Raw genomic sequence first — 16604 nt, forward strand, 5'->3', positions numbered from 1 at the left:
TTAGCAGCACACCACTCACTATATATAGCATATCCCAGCACACACTACATCATTTACCTTTTCCACCCAACAACACCTGTGCATGTGCACTACATCACCAGTTTCCCTGTTGTCACCCACATGTATACCCTTGTGCACCTATCATACATTTATATTGTCCTATTCAATGCACTATTAACCATAGTTTCCATAACACAACCTATAACACACCACCATACACCTTTTCTACAGCAACTTCCACCTGCACAGCCATTACCATACCTGTGTTCACCCCCTGCACTTAACATTCACAACATCTATTTGTATTTATACATCACCTCTATATAGCACCTACTGTTCACTAGCATATCCCCATTCAATTGCCTACACCCTTTGCCATCATATATTTGCACCCCCTACAACCATTTTAGCATCATTTACAACTCCTTCACCTCTGTGCCACTTGTTGCCTAGCTTACATCAACACTTGCCACTTCAGCGCAGCAGCCCAATGGGCTGCGGTGGTCCCTTCACTCTCCACTTTCAGCATTCACTAACCCTGCCTCATCAGCGTATCGTACTCATCACCCCATTTCGCCACATCCCAGTTTCTTATAACGGTTTACTACATATAACATCTACAGCAATATCATTGTCATACCAATGACATTCCTGTCTTCCACCATTCCTTCACCATGGTTCATGTGTGGTCACAAGCATCCAGATAATAGCAAAACACCTCCCTGCAACCAGCTGATTACCATAATGCCTGCAACACTCTCACCACCTCCATAAAGCACTCACCCACTATCCACTTAATCTGCCACATGCTTACACTTCCTGCAAAATGCACTATTCATCACTTATTACATTCAGTTCCCACTCTCACCTTTTCACAGCATTCCTTTATATCATAACCTCTCATCTCATTTCTTGTTTCCTTCATTATATACATAACTTCATATTTGTTTTCTCATTAACCTAGAATGTCATCCGTGCATTTTGATGTCCCTTCTCGTCATTAACTTAGGGTATTATGTACATATTTTAGCATTTATTTCTAGGTAGTTTGATATATTACACATGCACTCCAATGTATGCTTTCTCATCATTATAAGACATTGCATAGACATTTTCATGTATGATTTTTCATTAACACTCGGGTATCATTATGTACAAATGTAACTTCTAAATTTCTCTTCATACTTTGTATTTTGCTCTATATTAACTTTGTTTTGCAGGAATATACGGGGAACTTAGATTTCCTTTCCTGAATTAGAGAATTTTCATATTTTCAAGTTTCATCCAAGGTTGTAATAGTTAGATATTAATGAAATTTTTATATTTCTAGCACTAGATTAGAATGTATGAGCATGCATATCTTCTAAAAACATTTGTTTCATATCATTTTCTCGTTTATTTCAAAATTTCATGAATGAGAACACGAATGGCACGTGCACTATTCTAATAAAAGGTGATCAAATCCTAAGTTGACGATTTGCATCAATGGCCATAGTCAAGGTGTGAACAAAGTTTAGGATTTTCATCTTTTAGGGAATAACATTGGATCCACACTGGATCTCCTTTAAAAAACATCATATTTTCTAAATATTTTTCCTTTAACAGAGTCTAACTTGAAATTAACTTAAAATATATATCAATGGCCATAGTCAGGATATATTGAAAGTTGATTTCATTTTAAACTCTATAAAGGCACCAAAATGCATTTTATTATTTATCTGAATTTAAATACAGATTATTTTATAATGCATTTTATGACCATAGTCAGAAATGTATTATATCTTCCATCTTATTTCAATTCATCTAAAGAATGAAATATGTCTTTTCAAAAATACAATTTCAAATTCTTTAATTCATTTCATCATTTAGGATAGAATTATATCATGTTTTCAAAACATTCTTTTCCAAAATCAAGTGATTTTGAGATATATTCTTCAAATATCTTCTTCACCTCTCAAATCAATCTTCAATTCTCATTTGTAAATTCAAAATCTCCTTTCTATTCTCAAATTCTATTTTACTTCGAAATTCAAAACTTCAATTTCAAAGTCCCATTTGACTTTGAAAAATCAAATTCATTTCTATATTCCGAATTCAATTTCTAAATCAAAATCAAGATTCAAAGTTTTAATTCAACTTTGAAATTTCCAGATTCATCTCCTGATTAATTTTCCTATTCTTCACTTCAAATTCTCAAAAGTATCCAAGTTCTTTCTGAAATCTTTTGAGTTTCTAAATCTTCAAATTATTTTGAAATTAAGGATCAAAATTTTAAGATTAGTGTTAAATCCAAATCCATCTTCAAGTTCTATCTGGGTTCCCAAAATCCAAATCCCATCTACATTTCCAAAGCCCACACTCATCTTCGGATCTCATCTGAATTTCCAAAATTTCCAGATCCATCTTCAAATCTCATCTATCCAGATCCATCTTCTAATTCCATATTGGATTCCAGACTTCGGATCCAACTCCATTTAGGATTCCAGATTCCGGATTCAACTCCATCTTAGATTCCAGACTTCGGATCCAATTCCATTTAGGGTTTCAGACTTCAGATCCAACTTCATTTAGGATTCTGGATTTTGGATTCAACCCCATCTTGGATTCCAAACTTCGGGTCCAATTCCATTCAGGAATCCAAATTCCAGATTCAACTCCATATCGAATTTCAAACTTCGGATCCAATGCCATTTAGGATTCCAGATTTCGGATTCAAATCCATCTTTAAATCCAGATCTAAAGATCCAATTTTGTTTTCAAATTCCACCTACACCGAAGATTCATTCTGATTTCAAACTTTAAATCTAGAATTCACTCCATTTCTCAAATACCGTCTTGACTTTCAATCCATTTTTGAAGTCTATATTCATTTTTTTCAAATCCCCCTTCTTCAATTTCAGGTTCATCTCAATCTTTCATTATTTCAAAACTCAAGATCTATTCTAAATCTTAAGTTAGAAAATCTAACTTCTCCAAGTTCGTCTTCAACTTTCAAAAACCATTTCTTGATCATATTCTTCATAATTTCAAAACCACTTGGATAAAATTTCCAAATTCTTCTCAAAAGAGCATACACCTTTTGCATTTACACAAGCATGATTCTTTGTGCATCCTTAGACTTAGAATAAATTCTTAGACAATATTAAGGCATAACAAAAAGGCATAAATTTGATCCTTGGTTCGATTACCTCTGGTAAAAGCGCCAAGAACGGTCGAACCTCGTACCGACGAGCGAGCCCCGTCTCCCAATTTTTCCGTAAATATTTCAAAACGGAGGTGAGTAATCTTTTAAATCTTTTCAAGTATCAAGGTCAAGTGAGACCTTCGCAAAAGAGTTCATCTCTCTCTTCTTTTCTTTTCTCTTCTCTCTTCTTTTTTGTCTTTTATTTTCCCCTTCAAAAAGGGAAATAGAAGCTAGAAAGGAAAAGAGAAGGAAGAGAGAGAAACCAAGAAGAAAAATTGTGTGATGATCACAGAAGTTGGCGACCGTGATGGGACTCGTCCCCATCCGGTCAAGTTTGTGTCTTTTGCTTTGCTTTGATATTATCTAAGTCTTTATTCTACAAATGTCAGCTTTATTTCCATGAAAACCTTAGGAGCTTAGACTTTGTCCTAGCTGACATAAGGCATATAGGATCTAAGTATGGTTTGGTAGGACCATATTGAGGAGATTATTGCATGCTCACTTAGACTTAGGTCTGAAATACGACTCTCCTCAATTCTAGGGATTGAATGCAAACAATGTATGCAAGTGTATGCTTCTTTTAAATTTAAATTCTATCTTTTATAGGACTTGCATTAGAGCTTTCTGGTTTTATTGCATGTTGAACATGTTTTTGAAAAAATCCCTACCTATATTGTCCTGGTCTTCACGTTGTTGGGCTGTCTCACTGAACCATAGTTTGGGAGAGAGCCTCACAACTGGACCACTTATTTGGGTTAGCTCCCCCCTACCACGTGCCTAAGGGCCATAGTCTGAGGTATATCGGTAGGTGCTCAAGGATGTTGGAAAGTCATTACCTTAGAACATGAGAAATATTTCTATGCCACGTACTTCGAGCTTCGACTTGGGTATATCGGCGTACCTTGGATTGAAATCAGATAATTTGAAACCTAGAGTTAGAATTAAGGTCCTACCAGCCATTTCAAATGTCGCATTTAGAGTTCACTTTAGGGAGTGTTGTTTGTGCATCCTTGTTTGTACATCTATGATTGTGTGATATTTTATATTTTGTTATATTTTCAAAAACCCTGGGTATATTATTCAAAATTTCCTCTTTGTTTTCAAAACCCAGGTGTATTTTTCTTTTTCTTCTTATGATTTCTTCAATTCTTTTATTCCTGCCTGTAATTTTTCAAATTTTAAATCTTTGCTATCTATTTTCAAATTCTTCTTTTCTTCTATCTTTCCAACATATCTTCTGATTCTATTCCAAGAATTCTTTCACCTTTTTACAATAAAGTCTCTTTTGTCAAGAGATATCCTTTTTCAAAAATAGCATTCATTTTTTATATTTTCAGTTGCTTATTCCTCCCCACGGGGTAACAACGCAATTGTCACAAATTCTGTGACGACTCAATCCCTAGTAATAGGACATCATTTTGAAAACTATTAACATGATTCCTTCTCTTTTCAAAAATTTCTCCCAAAAATTCTCCAAGGTCTAAACCCTTCCTTTATTCTACATAAAACATCAGGATTTCCATCATGGTTCAAACGAGAGCCAGAAAGAAAGCAGTTCAGCAAGACAATGACAGTGAAGTTGAGGAAGTGAATTCTCCCAGATTGTCTCGAAGACATGATTCAGAAGAGGATGATGTTGACCCAGCAATGTACAAGATATTCCAAAAGATGATGGCAAAAATGATGTTCGAACAAGTTGGGGCAAGTTCAAAGAAGACATCCTCTAAGAACAAGATCAAGAGAAATCCAGTAAAGAAACATGTCAGGATCAACAAGAAGAAAGTTCAGCAGGACAACACCTCTGAAGGTACATGATCGGCAGAGGAGGATTCCGAAGAAGAACAGTTTGTGTTCGTCCCAAGACATCTGCGACAACCCAAGAAGGTGGTAGAAGAGCCTGAATTAGTAAACAAGCCTAGAAATGGGGTTCGACAGAAGATTCAATTCAAGCACTGACTAAGATGGTCAAGGATCTGCAAATCCGAGATAAGGGAAAGAAAGTATATACCAGGAAAGACTTCTACCTCGGTCTAGATAAGGACAGCAGCTTGGAAGACCTCCCCAGAAAATTCATTAAATTTGATGGATCCGGCAACCCAAAGGCACATCTTGCAATGTTTTTCGCGGAGTGTGCCAGATTCAGCGAAGACAACCGTGCTCTTTTCTTGTGCTTCCCGCGTAGTCTCGAAGGCATAGCAACTAAGTGGTATGCAGAGCACATCAACCCCGTTGAGCTACGAGATTTTGACAAGGTTGTTAATATGTTTGTGGAGTGATTCATGTTCAATATTGAGGCACTGCCCACCCTCAATCATTTGTATAATCTGAAACAGGATAACAAGGAAAAGGCCATAGATTTCATTCGGAGGTGGAGAGATACTTGCAACAAGATGAGAAACCCCATCTCAGAGGAGCACGTGCTCCAAGTTATCCTGAACAACTTTTCTCAGCCTCTCAGGAGCCTTATTTCCACCTACCTGTCAAAATCATTCATCGAACTTATTGAACGAGCTTAGTGGCTCGAGATGGGGATGGACAATGGGATGTATGAGGGCATCACCCTCATCAAGAGCAGTCAAGATTCAAAAAAGAAGGCGAATTATACCTTCTTGGCCAACTCTGGCGGCAGTAGCAGCAAAGATAGCAAGAACAAACAGACAGGTCAGCGAGAGGAACCATTCAAGCAGAATGACAAGCCGGTTCTGGCCAAACGAAAGGAAAAGGTAAAACATGATGGTTGGGGTTATGACTGCCAATTCACTGCTCTAGAAAAGTCCCTTGAACAGGTCCTTGAATATATGTTAAGCAAAGATATGATTAAACTTCCAAGGGTTGTTGATCCTTCGGTCCCCCTAGAAAAATGGAAGGACAAATTCTGCAAGTTCCACCGAGCAGTGGGGCATGATACCGAACACTGCTTCGTTCTCAAGAACATCATCCAGGATTGCATTGATAAAAATCTTCTGATAGAGGACGAAGATGAGGAGCAGCCCGCTGTCCTGACCAAGCCTTTCCCGGACCACTCAAAGAACTAATGATGCCAAAGTTTCTCTGCCTTTCTCCTTTTCTCTTAACAGTCATCTTGTAGGGGCAAGTAAGCCCCAGTCTTTTATGATCCTTTTATCGCATACTTGTAAATATTCAAGTTTTGTTTTCGATCTCTGCTTATCAATGAAATATCAATTTCCTTCATATCTTTGGAGTTTGATTCTTATTCCTTTTGCCATATTGGGCATCTTTTTAAAATTACATTTACACTTCAAAAAATTTCCTTGCCATCAAATTCCTATTCTTTTTCATGATGAGGGACAATCCCGACATCATCCATGAGACAAATGATATTACCTATGAGGGTTTTTCAAAATCGTAAAACTCTGAAAAATTTCTGCAAAATCTTCGTCATGATCATCAAAAAGTTCAAAATTTTGATCCAATATTTTTCAAAATCAACCAGCGTGTTGATCCGCCTTTTCAAAATCGGTTTCAAACCATTGTTTTAAAAAAATCAAACCTCATGTTGATCTCTCTTCAAAATCAACCCTCGCGTTGATTCTTCTTCAAAGACCAGTTCTCACATGATCAACCTCGCAGTTGATTCTCTTTCCAAAAATGATTTTCTCATGAACATTCTCATCCCACTTTAAAGATCCCACGTGCAGGCAGAATCAAACAAACTCTTTTCCTCAATTTTTATTAATTCTTTTCATTTGTCAATTTTTATCAGTCTTATCATTTTTTTTATTTATCTTTATCAATTTTATTGATTTTTCATCAAATTTATTAATTTTTCTTGTCAATATCTTATGTCAATTACCCTTTCAGGTTAAGCGATAAACCTGATGCCTCTTTTCCATGAGGTATTCCTTTCTCCTTCTTCTCACTCAGGTTAAGGGATAAACCTAAATTTCCCTCTCAGGTTAAGGGATAAACCTGAACCTCGTCCTGCGAGGTCCTTCTTTCTTCAGGATAAGGGATAATCCTGAAGTCTTTCATCGTCTTCCAAGTATCCGTAATTTTTCTACCAATTTTTACTAGATCTTTGTCAATCTTTGTCAATTCTTTAGTAATTCTTATTCTTTATCAATTTTATCAATATTTATCAATTTTATTGATTCTTTATCATTTTTTTATCAATTATTGTGATTCTTTATCAACCTTTTGTCAAATTTGTCAATTTTATTCTTTTCCCATTCAGGATAAGGGATAATCCTGAGACCCCTCATAGGAGCAACAATGCTACCTGTGAGAATTCTTTTATAAGACAATTTTTTATCAGTTTTCTCAATCAATTTCTATCTCCTTGTTTCCTCAATATTATTCTTTTTCCCATTCAGGATAAGGGGTTAATCCTGAAAATCAGACCACATGCAATTAACTATGAAGGTCTTCTTCATTGCAAGTCTAATAATTCAGTCCTCGAACTGGTCATTCTCAATCCTAAATCCGGTCCTCGCACTGGCAATTTTTCAAAATTCAATCTTTTGATTAAAACTTTCTGCCAAAAACCAGAGTTCCGACTCGGATTTCCTTCTCTCTTTTTCAAAAACCCAACCCTCAGGTTGGTCCATCTATCTTTTTAAATATTCGAGTTCCGACTTGGACTATTCTCTTTTTCAAAAACCCAACCCTCAGGTTGATCCATCCATCCTTTTAAATATCTGAGTTCTGACTCGAACCCTTCTCTTTTTCAAAAACCCAACCCTCAGGTTGGTCCATCCATCTTTTTAAATATCCGAGTTTCGACTCGGACTCTTCTTCTTTTTTTCAAAAAACCCAATAGCCAGGGTGAACTTTCTTTCAAAATCTAGCCTTCCGGCTAATCTCTTCCAAATTTCAAGCTTCAGGTTTATCCTCTTCAAAATTCCTTCTTTCCCCTCCAGGCTAAGGGATAAACCTGAATTTCTCGTTCAGAATAAGGGATAATCCTGAAACCATTCATAGAAGCAGCGCAACCTTCTATAATGGTCCTTCCAAATCCAGTTTAACGCTGGTCCTTCATAAAATCTAATTCTCACATTGGTCCTTCCAAATCCAGTCTCACACTGGTCCTTCATCAAATCCAATTCTCACATTGGTCCTTCAAATTCCAATTGGTCCTTCATCAATTGGTCCTTCAAAATTCCAGTTTTACACTGGTCCTTCAAAATTCCAGTTTTACACTGGTCCTTCAAATTCCAATTGGTCCTTCATCAAATTCCAATGTTTTCATTGGTCCTTCCAAAATTCCAATTTTCTCAAATTAGTTCTTCAAAATTCCAGTTTTACACTGGTCTTTCAAACTCCAATTGGTCCTTCATCAAATTCCAATGTTTTCATTGGTCCATCAAAATTCCAGTTTCTCAAATTGGTCCTTCAAAATTCCATTTTTACATTGGTCTTTCATCAAAATTCCAATGTTTTCATTGGTCCTTCCAAATTCCAATTTCTCAAATTGGTCCTTCAAAATTCCAGTTTTACACTGGTCCTTCAAATTCCAATTGGTCCTTCATCAAATCCCAATGTTTTCATTAGTCCTTCCAAATTCCAATTTCTCAAATTGGTCCTTCAAAATTCCAGTTTTACACTGGTTCTTCAAATTCCAATTGGTCCTTCATCAAATTCCAATGTTTTCATTAGTCCTTCCAAATTCTCAAATTGGTCCTTCAAAATTCCAGTTTTACACTGGTCCTTCAAATTCTAATTGGTCCTTCATCAAATTCCAATGTTTTCATTGGTCCTTCCAAAATTCCAATTTTCTCAAATTAGTTCTTCAAAATTCCAGTTTTACACTGGTCCTTCAAACTCCAATTGGTCCTTCATCAAATTCCAATGTTTTCATTGGTCCTTCCAAATTCCAATTTCTCAAATTGGTTCTTCAAAATTCCAGTTTTACATTGGTCCTTCATCAAAATTCTAATGTTTTTATTGGTCCTTCCAAATTCCAATTTCTCAAATTGGTCCTTCAAAATTCCAGTTTTACACTGGTCCTTCAAATTCCAATTGGTCCTTCATCAAATCCCAATGTTTTCATTGGTCCTTCCAAATTCCAATTTCTCAAATTGGTCCTTCAAAATTCCAGTTTTACACTAGTTTTTCAAATTCCAATTGGTCCTTCATCAAATTTCAATGTTTTCATTGGTCCTTCCAAATTCCAATTTCTCAAATTGGTCCTTCAAAATTCTAGTTTTACACTGGTCCTTCAAATTCCAATTGGTTCTTTAAAAATTCCAATGTTTATATTGGTCCTTCAAAATTTCATTTTTACACTGGTCCTTCAAATTCCAATTGGTCCTTTATCAAAATTCTAATGTTTTCATTGGTCCTTCCAAATTCCAATTTCTCAAATTGGTCCTCAAAATTCCAGTTTTTACACTGGTCCTTCAAAATTCCAATGTTTTCATTGGTCCTTCAAATTCCAATTGGTCCTTCAAAATTCTAGTTTTATATTGCTTTTTCAAATTCTAGTTTTCACACTGGTCCTTCAAAATTCCAATGTGTACATTGGTCCTTTAAAAATTTCAATTTTCTCAAAATTGATTCTTCAAATTTCAGTCCTTCAAAATTCCAATGTGTACATTGGTCCTTCAAAATTCCAATTTTCTCAAACATTGATCCTTCAAATTTCAGTTTTATCCTAGTCCTTCAAAATTCCAATGTGTATATTGGTCCTTCAAAATTCCAATTTTCTCAAAATTGATTCTTCAAATTTCAGTCTTTCAAAATTCCAATGTGTACATTGGTCCTTCAAATTCCAATTTTCTCAAAATTGATTCTTCAAATTTCATTGTGTACATTGGTCCTTCAAAAGTCCAATTTTCTCAAAATTGATTCTTCAAATTTCAGTCCTTCAAAATTCCAATGTGTACATTGGTCTTTCAAAAGTCCAATTTTCTCAAAATTGATTCTTCAAATTTCAGTCTTTCAAAATTCCAATGTATACATTGGTCCTTCAAAATTCCAATTTTCTCAAAATTGATTCTTCAAATTTCATTGTGTACATTGGTCCTTTAAAAGTCCAATTTTCTCAAAATTGATTCTTCAAATTTAAGTCCTTCAAAATTCCAATGTGTACATTGGTCCTTCAAAAGTCCAATTTTCTCAAAATTGATTCTTCAAATTTCAGTCCTTCAAAATTCCAATGTGTACATTGGTCCTTCAAAAGTCCAATTTGCTCAAAATTGATCCTTCAAAATTTTAGTTTTATCCTAGTCCTTCAAAATTCCAAATATTTACGTTGGTTCCTCAAAATTCCAATTTTTCACAAATTGGTCCTTCAAACTCCAGTTTAACACTGGTCCTTTACCAAAATTCTTTACCCAGATCTTTTTACCAAAAATTCCATTACCAAAATCCTCCTCAAATTCCAGTTTAACACTAGTCCTTTACCAAATTCTTTTACCAAGGTCCTTTACCAAAATTCTTTACTTAACCTCATTTTTTATGTTGGTCCAGTAAAATCCAGTTTTACTGATCAAAATTGCCAAAATCAAAATTTTCTGCCCAAGGTCTTATCAAAATCTATATTGAGTGATTATTTCACCAAGGATTCTCGAAAACTTTGCCAAACTGCTAAAAATGTGTTGATTCCAATATTTTACTGCACACAAGAATCACCTCAGATTACCTCTAGTATTCCTTTCAAAAGAGTAAAGCTTTTTGCGAAAAAAGATAAAATTCAAATCTTTTCTCTGTTGATCAACCAAGAGGATGAAAGAAATATCTTTGGTATGATTAGCGAAAGAAATATTCAATGATGTTGAAAAGCTCGAAGCGAATCGATATTGATCATAGCTATAACGCATGTTTAAAGATGACTTTCTGACAATCAGGCAGTGAAAATATCCTGAGCAATAAAAAGAATCCATTTAATCCATATCTCCTCATTCATTTAAGCTACAATCAAATATCCGAAAAGAGGATCTCTCAATTGTCGTCAAGATGAAGACGAATATGCGAGTTCGACCCCCAGAGCCAAAGAAGATTTGGATTATCTCCGAGATGAAGGAGTTTGTGACAGATCCTTCTAGGAAACGTTCAGATCATCGTCAAGATGAAGGTGATTGCGCTGAACCTCCCAACAAACCCTAAAAGATATTTTGATTGTCGCCATCATCAAGAGATTTTTGACCAATGAGCCAATACAATTCCTGAGAAAAAGAAGGATCGGATCATCTCCAAGATAAAGGAGTTTGTGACATAAAGAGAAAGAAAGAAGAAAAGCCAGAACATCCTCAAAATGAAAGATGATGTAATAAACTTCTACCCGAAACCCAAGAAAGCTCAAAATGTCTCAAAAAAAAGAGTGCCATAAAGATCATTATGGGAAAAGCCTCAGGATATCAAACTGCCAAAATTGCCAGAAATAATCTTTTCTTATCCGAACTTCTTTTATCAATATATTTTCATTACTTGCTTTTATGAAATTAAGAGTATTTCTTCTCTATTCATGTCAACGAAATTGATAACTTTCTTGAAGAAACTCAACAACATAAAAATTTGAATCTAACTCTGGAATCCGAAAGTTAACCTCGTTGGAGGAAATGCTCTAGGTAAAAGAGGGAAATATCTTTTGCACATACGTGCACACTTTCAAGCATTTGAATCAATTACAGTTTCATCTTATTGGCAAAATTTTCTGGTTATCCAAAAATAAAATAAATGCTCAATATCTATTTTTGATGCAACCTAGCGTTGTTTATATTTTTTTTTCAAGGAGAGTTGCCTCATTCTGGTGAGGTATTTCTCTCAGTCTCATCATGGTTTTTTCCATCAAGGAGTCCATGCTTTGTATATCCATTTAAATAAAGATTATACCTGAACCTCATCTCACGAGGCATTTTTAAAAAATGTCCCATCGTGGTCTTTCAAACTATCTTCGTCCCATCCAGGTTAAGGGCTAAACCTGAGTCTTTTCAAAAAAAATTATTTTTGACTCAGCCATGAGACTTCTTCAAAATCTCTCCTTTTCACCATTTCAGGATATTCATCCCAAATTCCCATCTCGATTTCCTTATTTTCTTCTGTCCAAATTACATTTTCTCGAGGATTTCATTCTTTTTCCAAAACCTTTCACGATAAGGTACCAAACTTAAGAATAATATTTTACAAAACAAATTCTTTTATACCCAGTTCAGACATTCTGACTGGGGCATTTTTTTAAGAAAATTCGGCGTGTCTTCTTTGCCGCTAAGCTTAGCTTGCAAGCGGCTTAGCAGCAAAGAGGGGCATCTGTGAACACCCCAAATTTTCCAAAAAATCCAAAAATTCCCTTTTTGCCCCTGACTCCATCTTCTGAATAATCGGGTCAATTTTCAATCAAAATTTCCATTTATTTCTCGGATTCACTGAAATCCAGATTCAATTTCCCTATCTGACCCAATCTTGGATCCAAATCGGATACCCGGATCCAATTTTGATCTCGGATCTCCTATTCTTCAAAAAATCAAAAAAATCAATTTCTCCATATTTTCTCAGAGGTTTTTCTCACTTCAGGGTCTGATCTCAATTTGAGATCTGAGTTCTAATGTTTTATCAAAATTCTTGGACCCACATCCATTTTTGAAACTTGATTCCCAATTTAACCTAGTATTTTTCAAAAAACCTCATTTTAGAAAAATCTTAAAGTCTTAAAAACAAAAATTTTGTAAAAATGTTTCAAAAAACCTCAATTGGGTCTCGCTTGTTAAAATCCTCACCTTTTATTTACATTTTTGGGTTTTTCCTTCAAAAAATTCAGAAAATTAGTTTGTCTGCCTTTTCTGAAACCCCTTTTAGCTAAAACCCTTTTGAAACCCCCCTTTTCTAAAAACCTTTTTTTGAAATTTCAAAAAAACTTGAAGGACTTCTTTCGAAATGGGCCTAACGGCCTTCCGTTATGAGAGAAGCCGCAGAGGCCTCTCTCTCTCTCTCTCTCTCTCTCTCTCTCTCTCTCTCTCTCTCTCTCTCTCTCTCTCTCTCTCTCTCTCTCTCTCTCTCGCGCGCGCGCGCGCGCGCTCACTCGATGGCCCTCCACCTTCTCGATGTTGCCTCCCTTCCAGATCCTTCCATCCCCTCTATAAGAATGAGCACAGGAGAAGCCCTCAATCATCCGTCTTCACCCCAGCATAGCTCTTCCTTCTCTTTACATGACTGCTTTCCACCCCTCCATGTTCACGATCACTTTCTTCTTTCCTTCTTACTTTTTCAATATCTCCTATTCTTCTTCTTCTTCTTCTTCTTCTTCTTCTTCTTCTTCTTCTTCTTCAATAGTAAGGGATTTCCACGATAGAAAAAGAAGGAAATCCCTCCTTCAGAATCCTTGTAAACCCCGATGGCTCTGTAAAACCAGCTTCGTCTAAGGTCGAACACACCTTTGATGGAAGGTTGAAGGCGTCTACAACTGCAAGTAAATAACAATCTTCCTCTCCTTTCTGGTCTGATCTTTCGTAAGTATTTTTCTTTCTTTTTTTTTATATATTGCATCTCTCTTTTTTGCTTTCATTCTTCTTCATTGCTTCTATTTTATTTACATCATAAAGCATAAATGGTGGGAATCGACCTACATGTAGGAGGATCGATCCACCGTGTGCGATATCAGTGGAATTTTACATTCCAATATTATTTCCCCTTTTCTTCTTCCCCCCTTTTTTTTAGATTCGATTCACCATCTTTGCATTTCTTTAGTCGCTTTTGCCATTTATTTTGAAATTTCACTTCTATAAATGTCAATTTCTGTTCATTCTTGTGGACATTAGGAATATTTAGCAATAGCGTATCCATTTCCATTTTAATTTTGTAATTCTTTGCATCATAGCATCCTATCCCAATTTGTATTTTGCCAGTATCTTTATTTATCATCTTGTTCACATTTTTTTTTATCCTCACTAGTGTTTCATAATTTACCTCATATTGGTACCTTGATGATTCCCATCATATCTGTGAATCCATTCCATTAGCTGATTTCATTTGATTGTCTTGCATGTTCTAATTCTCTCATTGTGTTGCTTCACTTGTGTAACTATTTCATTCCATTTCAGCTTCTTTCTCATTTATTTTTCTTTTATTTATTTTTTATTGTTTGTTACAAGAAACACTCGGGACTGATTCAATCAGTGTTCTCTGTGTTCGGCCTCTGTGATTCTGTTTGCAAATTTGCTATATATTGGTCACGATGGTATAATCGCATCCCCATAAAGAAGAACGCCTTTTTTTTGCATCCTATATACCGCTTAATCTGGGTTGGTGTAACAGCCATCATTAACAGCTTTCCTGATTTCTTCTAGAACAAGTATATGCCAGGTGAGGATTCTGTAATGGTCATGATAGCCGAAATCCTCAGATCTATGGTTCTTATGCTTCATTCTGCGTATCTCTCATGGTCGGACACTCTCTTTGCTGAATGGGTATTCTGCACCATTAGCAATTTACAGACATTCAGAACACCATGCTGACAAGGGGACAAGTTTTGTCCTCTGTGTTGAGAGCGAATGGCATTGATTCCCTTCTTTCTTCTTTGGTCCTTCTTATATAAAGGGAGTTAGCTTTAGAGGGTTCCTTTTACTTCCCTTCAATTCAACCTTGGGAGGGACTGTTGTAGCGCCACCTTATTTTAATGACAGGAATAAGGCATCCGATGAGGAGCATCTAAGAAATCTTGAAACCTATAGAATGACTATACCCTACTCGTGGGAGTGACTTGTCAATATGGGAAACACCTACTGCACGTTACCTGCTATGGGTCATTCGCTATCCCTTAATAGTGGAGGGCTCTGTATTTCCCGTTTCACCCCTGAAGAAGTTTAAATACATTGGATTTGGTCCCTTCTAACTCCTTCAAATCCATAATCTCTAGGCCAAATAAACACCAAGGGGCAAAGTCATTCAGCAGTTTGGGGATACCAATTCCTTCAAACTATAGTCTAATAGAAGATGGAAAAAATATTTTTATAAGACCAAAGAAGGTTCCATGTTTAAACATTCATTTCACCATTCACTGTTTTGCTCAACATAGATCTATTTACAGAGTTCGATTTATTGTAGGTCAACATGCTGCTAAGAGTGGCTCATCAAACTGTTGTGTTGTGGCAGGTCGATCTGAGAGATCAAATTACTGTGTTGAGTTTGGATGTTTAAGATTGACTTGCTATTATATTATAATTGTTGTCAATGTTCACATCAAAACCTGTGTCGTGTGCATTTTTTATGTGAAAACACAGAGGTCTTCTTGTTGTGGAAATTCCATTACAACTATGTCTCTTGGACCATGGTATAGCAGGGGATTATCTCTCTTAAAATCAGGGTGTCTTTTCTGTTTTATGCCATTCAGAACCATGGAGTCAAGACACTATTTTCATTCTCTGCAATTTAGCAGCACACCATTCACTATATATAGCATATCCCAGCACACACTACATCATTTACCTTTTCCACCCAACAACACCCGTGCATGTGGACTACATCACCCATTTCCCTGTTGTCACCCACATGTATACCTCTGTGCACCTATCATACATTTATATTGTCCTATCCAATGCACTATTAACCGTAGTTTCCATAACACAACCTATAACACACCACCCTACACCTTTTCTACAACAACTTCCACCTGCACAGCCATTACCATACCTGTGTTCACCCCCTGCACTTAACATTCACAACATCTATTTGTATTTATACATCACCTCTATATAGCTCCTATTGTTCACTAGCATATCCCCATTCAATCGCCTACGCCCTTTGCCATCATATATTTGCACCCCCCTACAGGCATTTTAGCATCATTTACAACTCCTTCACCTTTGTGCCACCTGTTGCCTAGCATACATCAACACTTGCCACTTCAGCGCAGCAGCCTAATGGGCTGTGGCGGTCCCTTCACTCTCCACTTTCAGCATTCACTAACCCTGCCTCATCGGCATATTGTACTCATCACCCCATTTCGCCACATCCCAGTTTCTTATAACAGTTTACTGCATATAACATCTACAGTAATATCATTGTCATACCAATGACATTCCTGTCTTCCACCATTCCTTCACCATGGTTCATGTGTGGTCACAAGCATCCAGACAATTGCAAAACACCTCCCTGCAACTAGCTGCTTACCATAATGCCTGCAACACTCTCACCACCTCCATAACGCACTCACCCACTATCCACTTAATCTACCACATGCTTACACTTCCTGCAAAATGCACTATTCATCACTTATTACATTCAGTTCCCACTCTCACCTTTTCACAACATTCCTTTATATCATAACCTCTCATCTCATTTCATGTTTCCTTCATCATATACATAACTTCATATCTGTTTTTTCATTAACCTAGAATGTCATCCATGCATTTTAATGTCCCTTCTCATCATTATCTTAGGGTATTATGTACATATGTTAGCATTTATTTCTAGGTAGTTTGATATATTACACATGCACTCCAATGTATGCTTTCTCATCATTATAAGA

The sequence above is a fragment of the Nuphar pumila genome, chromosome 17 (assembly GCF_984573655.1).
Source record: "Nuphar pumila chromosome 17, dmNupPumi1.hap1.1, whole genome shotgun sequence".
Taxonomy (NCBI): domain Eukaryota; kingdom Viridiplantae; phylum Streptophyta; class Magnoliopsida; order Nymphaeales; family Nymphaeaceae; genus Nuphar; species Nuphar pumila.